Source organism: Oratosquilla oratoria, chromosome 41, assembly GCF_046742065.1.
Source record: "Oratosquilla oratoria isolate Oo_2021 chromosome 41, ASM4674206v1, whole genome shotgun sequence".
Taxonomy (NCBI): domain Eukaryota; kingdom Metazoa; phylum Arthropoda; class Malacostraca; order Stomatopoda; family Squillidae; genus Oratosquilla; species Oratosquilla oratoria.
The window spans coordinates 18,798,674-18,806,173 of NC_134817.1; positions in this window are offsets into that span (position 1 = coordinate 18,798,674).

The window sequence follows — 7,500 nt, forward strand, 5'->3', positions numbered from 1 at the left end:
GAATCATTTATCAGTTCATTAATTTATTTATTTATCTATTTATCTATTAATTAATTTATAAATTTTGCAGTTTTTTTCCCATCTGTTAACAATATCTAATCTGAAGGTAGATTTACAGTGCTGGAATTAGACCTGCTTTGATATATCTTCCCATGGTTTAATCCTTCCACAATCCACCCCATTCCACCACCATCCCGTCCACTCACCACCACCACCCCTCCACCCCCTCCACCCCCAATTCGTGAGGTAAATATCTACAAGAGAACAACATTTCCAAAAGAAGTTACTTTGACTTAATTGATTACATAAACGCAAGTATTCAATACACTTGAGTGAATACAATATCATACGCTAAATACATAGGTTGTTCAAAATCTATTCAGTGTTGTATTCTGAAGACATGCAATGTATCAGACTGTTTAGTGTTGAAAACTTTATACAAGCGATGTAACGAGGCCTATTGAGTATTATCAGAAAACAAACGTATTAAAATCTGGATAACAGATAATCTGGATAGCAAATCTGGATAACATATTTATATAGCATACCTATATACCATATTTGGATAGCAAATCTGGATAGCATATTTGGATAGCTATTCTGGATAGCATATTTGGATAGCTATTCTGGATAGCATATTTGAATAGCAAATCTAGATAGCATATTTATATAGCATACCTAAATAGAATATTTGGATAGCAAATCTGGATACCATATTTATATAGCATATCTGAATAGCATATTTGGATAGTATATTAGGACAGCAAATCTGGATAGCATATTTTGTACTGAAAACACGTGATGTAGTGGCTATCTTCTAAATAAAATGCAAACGTTCTTTAAGGCTGAGGGTACAGAGTTTGGCCAATCTTTTGTGATATCACTTGTTTCGTACAAGCCTCTGCCCTGCGGTTAATGACTTTCGATAAATGTAATGGATTTAGGAGGTCAATTTTGGGCAAAAACCAAAAGTTTATTATATATCTTTTTTTCCTAAGGCCTTGCCTCGAGAAGTACCTTGCCTTTGCATTTGAAAAACTATAAATAAATGAATACAATAAATAAATACATAAATAAGACAAACAGATAAATAGGTCGATATAATGAAAAGAAAAAAGCAATAAGTAGATAAATTAATAAATATATAAGTATACAAGCAATTGAATACAAAAATAAACTAATAAATAAATAAGCAAGTAATCAGTCAATAAATGAATATAAAGAATAGTCAATCAGTTATAACGAAACACGGATAAAAAAATCAATCAATCAATTGAAACTAAATATAGCTATATTGAATGATAAAACAGAATAAGATAAATTTATATTGAATAAAATAAAACATGCTAAGATATAAACAAAAACAAAATTGAATAAATCAAATTAAAAGCAAAACAAAAGAGAAGAAAGTAAAAAAGAAACGAAGCATAACAGAATAAAGGAAAACAAAATAAAAAAAAAAGCGAAAATGAAGTTTCATCTCTTAATCTGCGGAAACTGAATAAATCAAATTAAAAGCAAAAACAAAAGAAAAGAAAGTAAAAAAAGAAGTAAAACATAACAGAATAAAGAAAAAAAAAAGGAAAATGAAGTTTCATCTCTTAATCTGCGGAAATCCAGCGCCTGAAGAACATGATATGACCAAAGCATTGGGCACAAAAAAATCTCTACTTGGCATGAAATGTCACGATGAAGCACGGCTGTCTGCCTGTTTGCCTGCCTGTCTATCTGTCTGTATGCCTGTCTGCCTATTTTCTGTCTGTCTATCTGCCTGTCTGTCTATCTGCCTGTCTGTCTATTTGCTTGTCTGTCTGCTTTTCATCTGTCTATTTCTCTGCCTGTCTGTCTGTCTGTCTGTCTGTCTGTCTGTCTGCCCTTCTTTCTATCTGTTTGTCTGCCTGTCTGTCTATTCGCCTGTCTGTCTGTCTGCCTGTTCTCCATCTGTCTGTTTGTTTTCCATTTCTTTGTGTGTCTGCCTGTCTGTCTGTCCGTCTGTCTATCTGATTGTCTGCCTGTCTGTCCGTCTGTTTGTCTATCTGTTTGTCTGCCTTTCCATCTGTCTGCCTGTCTGTCCGTCACCTCGTCCCGCCAGCCCAGTTACAATGAAGTGCAACAGATGCAAGTCAGAGGCTTGGGATCGAAGACCACAATGATCTATTGTTCTCTCTCTCTTTTTCTGAGCTCTTTTGAATTTTCTTTTTCCTTGTTTGTTTTTGTGGCTGTGCCTTCCTGCATCTCTCTTTTTATGTCTGCATTTACGTCCTTGTAAGGCGTGAGCAACTCACATATTTCACGGGACCACAAATTGGCCAAAATATTCTTTTTCACAACACGCAAATACATACAAACATATATCAACACATGTATACATACATGTACTCGTACTTATTATATATACATACATACATGCATTCCTACATGCATACACATATCCACACATACACTCAAAAACTTTTGTATTTAATTTCCAATCTTTTACATCCATTAATACAAATTTCTTAAGCTTTCGTTTCTATTCTCTATTTAATCCCGAGGAAGGAATATTTCAGTCTACGTCTCTTGATTAATTCCTCAATAAGAATAATATCCTTATCCTAGTGAAATTAGACTAGAAATAGCACTTTTCATTCTCCTTTTATAAGTCATTGACACAAATCAAATCTTTGTTTACATTGTCGTCGTGTGACCCACGAAAGCGATATGACGTCATGTCGTTCAACAATAAAAGAGGCCACGCCCACTTTTTCTCAAAGTAAAATTAATTTCTCATTGGAGTTCGGTCATACGTCCTTATTCTTTCGTGGCAAAGTGGCTTTCATTTATGACATTTTTCAGTTACTTTCGTTCAGGGAGTTTTTGGTTAACCTGAAGTCGCAACCCAATACGTCACTTTCGCTCGAATTGTAAACATCGTTTCCAGCATCTCGATTTTTTTTCGTTTCTTTATTTTTGGATTCTGGTCATTTTTATTCGTACACGAATTGCCAAAGGTCGGAGGTAAAAGCAAGCTCCCGCATTTTCTGGGCTCAGCGTGGTGTGGAGTAAAGAAGAAAAAATAGACAAGTCTTAGATAAAAGTAGAGAAAGAAGAAAAAAAATAAAAGAAGAAAAATAAATTGGAAACCCAGTACATAGCAAAAAATAAGTAGAGGAAAATCACGACTATCAAGAAGAGATAGAGAGAGGGAGAGAGAAAGAGAGACAGAGAGTAATAAAAAATACGTAATTTCCAACCATTGCATTTTTTATCAAATGAAAAAGGATTGTTTTTGTACGCGTGCGAGCGCGCGTGTGTGTATGTGATTCACCATGGTCTTGGATCACGTGTTGGACTCGTGATATACATCTATTTCCTCCCGGAAGAGAGCTCAGAGCTCATATATGACCGACCTTTGTGATTCACCATGGTCTTGGATCACGTGCTGGACTCTTGATCCACAGTTATTTCCCTTCCGGAAGAGAGCTCAGAGCTCATATATGGCCGCTCTATGGGTAATGTTGTGACCTTACACACACACAACACACACACACACACAACTCCTCGCCTACGAGAGTTGGAGTAACAGCCCGCAGCGCAGCGATACTGAAATTATTTCAGCCTTGGGCGGGACTCGAACCCTGACCTCCGTAGTGACATCCGGGAACTCTATCAAATGCGCCACGAGTTGTGTGTGTGTGTGTGTGTGTGTGTGTGTGTGTGTGTGTGTGTGTGTGTGTGTGTGCGTGCATGTGTGTGTGTTTGAGAGTTTGTATGTGTACTTAGAGAATATCAAATATGTACCCAGTAACGCCAATAGTAGCTTCGGCCCGTGGAACATAAAATATATTTATAAAATAAAAATAAATCTTTTCATCTTTAAGAAAATTCTCTCAAATTTTTTCGGGGAATTTTGATGCCATGCCACTGTCAGTTAACGTTCCCTTTGGCATTCGTCTATGGGATTTTTAGGAAATAGGGCGTTACTGGCACTCCGTTGTGGCACTCTGAGTCCTTGTGGCTCTCTGCTGTGAGGATCTCTGATCCTGAGGGGGACTGCGCTGTGGGCTGTGGGACGCTTTGCTGATAGCCAAAGAAGCTTAGAGAGAGAAATGTGGCTCAGGAGGGGAGTGCAGTGGAGGGGGAGAGGACAAGAGGAAAAGAGGAAGAAGAGGTAAAAAAGAGAGTGAAGGAAAGAGATGGAATTGAGAGTGGAAGAGGGGAATGCAGTGGAGGGGGGAGGGGGAGAGGACAAGAGGAAAAGAGGAAGAAGAGGTAAAAAAGAGAGTGAAGGAAAGAGATGGAATTGAAAGTGGAAGAGAGGAGTGCAGTGGAGGGGGGGAGGGGGAGAGGAAAAGAGGATGAAGAGGTAAAAGAGAAAGAGTGAAGGAAAGAGATGGAATTGAAAGTTGAAGAGGGGAATGCAGTGGAGGGGGGAGGGGGAGAGGACAAGAGGAAAAGAGGAAAAGAGGAAGAAGAGGTAAAAAAGAGAGTGAAGGAAAGAGATGAAATTGAAAGTGGAAGAGGGGAGTGCAGTGGAGGGGGAGGGGGAGAGGACAAGAGGAAAAGAGGAAGAAGAGGTAAAAAAGAGAGTGAAGGAAAGAGATGGAATTGAAAGTGGAAGAGGGGAGTGCAGTGGAGGGGGGAGGTGGAGAGGACAAGAGGTAAAGAGGAAAAAGAGGTAAAAAAGAGAGTGAAGGAAAGAGATGAAATTGAAAGTGGAAGAGAGTGGGAATGGGAATATAGGTAACTGATTGTATCAAGAAACGTACGAAATGTTAAAAAAAGAGTAGAATAGATGAGAGGAATAAAGATAAAGAGGAGACAATAAAAAGAGGAAGAGGATTCGTTCGAACCTTGTGACACGATTACGTCACTATGCTCCCCCTGAGCAAGAGAGAAAACAAAAGGCATAATTAGAGAGAATAATTAGACTAAACATAATCACTTATTACTCCAGTGAGGAGGTCATTAAGTAATTAACTCATTAGTTCTCCATAGTGCTGGGATGAGAGGTGTTGTTGCCTTGGCAGGCTGGGATGAGAAAAACGACCTGCGTTCCCTTACAAGCTGGGATGAGAGAATGAGTTGTTCCTCACCGGGTTGGGATGAGAATGGTTTTCGTCATTTTGAGAGATACGGCCGGAATAAATAAATAAATAAATAAATAAATAAATAAATAGATAAATAAAAAACAAATGAAATAAATAGTCATGTGACCACAATATATTTATATATTTTATTTTGGTTGCCACCTAGCAATTTCCTTCTCATTTGAGATTTTCATATTTAATGAACAACTGAATGTGTATGTCATCCGTTCCCTCCCGAGCTGGGAAGAATGGACTGTTAGTCCGTTTTTAATTAGGCTGGGTTATAATGAATCCCTCTCTTTCTGTGCGTCATTAAAGATTCAATTAAATTCATGAATTGGTCATCGTGATTCCCACGTTAAGCGCCTCATAATGTCACAGAAAATGTCGACTTGTGGAACCGAGACGAAAATGGAAGCTTAATAATAGAGAATGGGTAATTTCTAATTAAAAACATAGAAAATGGGTAATTTCTAATTTTAAAAATATAGAAAATGGGTAATTTTCTAATTACAGAACAGGGGTATCTTTTAATTACAGAGAATGGGAATTTTCTAATAAAAGATACAGAAAATGGGTAATTTTCTAATTACAGAAAATGGGTATCTTTTAATTATAGAGAATGGGTAATTTTTCAATTACAGATTTTTTTAATTACAGAGAATGGGTATTTTTTATTACAGAGAATGGGTAATTTTTAGTCACAGAAAATGGGTAATTGTAAATCACAATAAATGAGTAATTGAGAATCACAGAAAATGGATAATTTTGATTACAGAGAATGGGCAAATGCTAATCAGAGAAAACTGTGAGTGCTAATCACAGAAAATGGGGTGACGGTCAATAACAGAGAGTGGGCAACTTTCAATAAAAGAAAATGGGTATACGTTAATCATAATGCATGAGGAACTGCTAATCATAGATAATGAGTTAATCAGAGATAATTGACAATTCCTACTCATAAATAATGGTTAATTATTAATCTATTCAATGGGTAATAATGATGATAAAGATAATGATAATGATAAAGATAATGATAATGATAATGATAATGTTATGATAATGATAACAATAATCTATATACCAAAGGCTTTTCCCCCTTGCACAGGAGGAAGCCAAGTCAAATGCAAGCACCCACTCTCCCCATTCCACTCCCATCCCTTTTCCTTCTTAGCTCCTTGTGGATGAAGAGTCATCCCAGCATCTCGCCCAATGCCCTGGGTCAGAGGCAATGCAGCAAGACACTGTCTAATGATATAATTAATAGAAATGATGATGATGATGATGATGATGATGATGATGATGATGATGATGATGATGATGATGATGATGATGATGATGATGATGATGATGATGATGATGATGATGATGATGATGATGATGATGATGATGATGATGATGATGATGATGATGATGACGACGACGACGACGACGACAAAGACAAAGACAACGACAACGATGATGGTGATGATGATAATGATGATGACGATGACGATGATGATGATGATGACGATGACGATGACGATGATGATGATGATGAAGATGATGATGATGATATTACTGTAGAAAGTATGTATAGGCAACTCCACACTAAAACGATGATTCAGGCGTTTCTGTATATGTATATGTATATATATATATATATATATATATATATATATACATATGTATATATATATATATATATATACAGTTTATATATATATATATATACATATATACATATATATATATGTATATATATATTAATATATATATACATATACATATATATATATGTATGTATATATATATATATATATATATATATATATATATATATATATGTATGTATATTATATATATATATGTATATATATATATATATATATATATGTAGATATATATATATATATGTATGTATATATATAAACCTCGGCGACTGCGTTCCCCTAGGAGAGAGCTTAGAGGGAGTACCTGGGCACTCTCCCTTAAGAAGATTACATCCCTATGCTGTACGAGTAAATATTTCTTCATTAGAATAAATAAATAAATAAAAAACGAAAAGGCTTCACATTCCCTGCGATAGGTTACAAATAGACGAACATGGATACCAGATAATTTTATTCATCTGAGGTGATCCCATGAGAGAGAGAGATAAAGAGAGAGAGAAGGAGAGAGCGAGAGGGAGAGGGAGAGAGAGGAGGGGAGAGAGAGAGAGAGAGAGAGAGAGAGAGAGAGAGAGAGAGAGAGAGAGAGAGAGAGAGAGAGAGAGAGAGAGAGAGAGAGAGAGAGAGAGGAAAGAGAGAGAGAGAGAGAGAGAGAGAGAGAGAGAGAGAGAGAGAGAGAGAGAGAGAGAGAGAGAGAGAGAGAGAGAGAGAGAGAGAGAGAGAGAGAGAGAGAGAACCTGGAGGAAATGGTCACGAATTAGGGTTTTTTAGGAAGAATATTT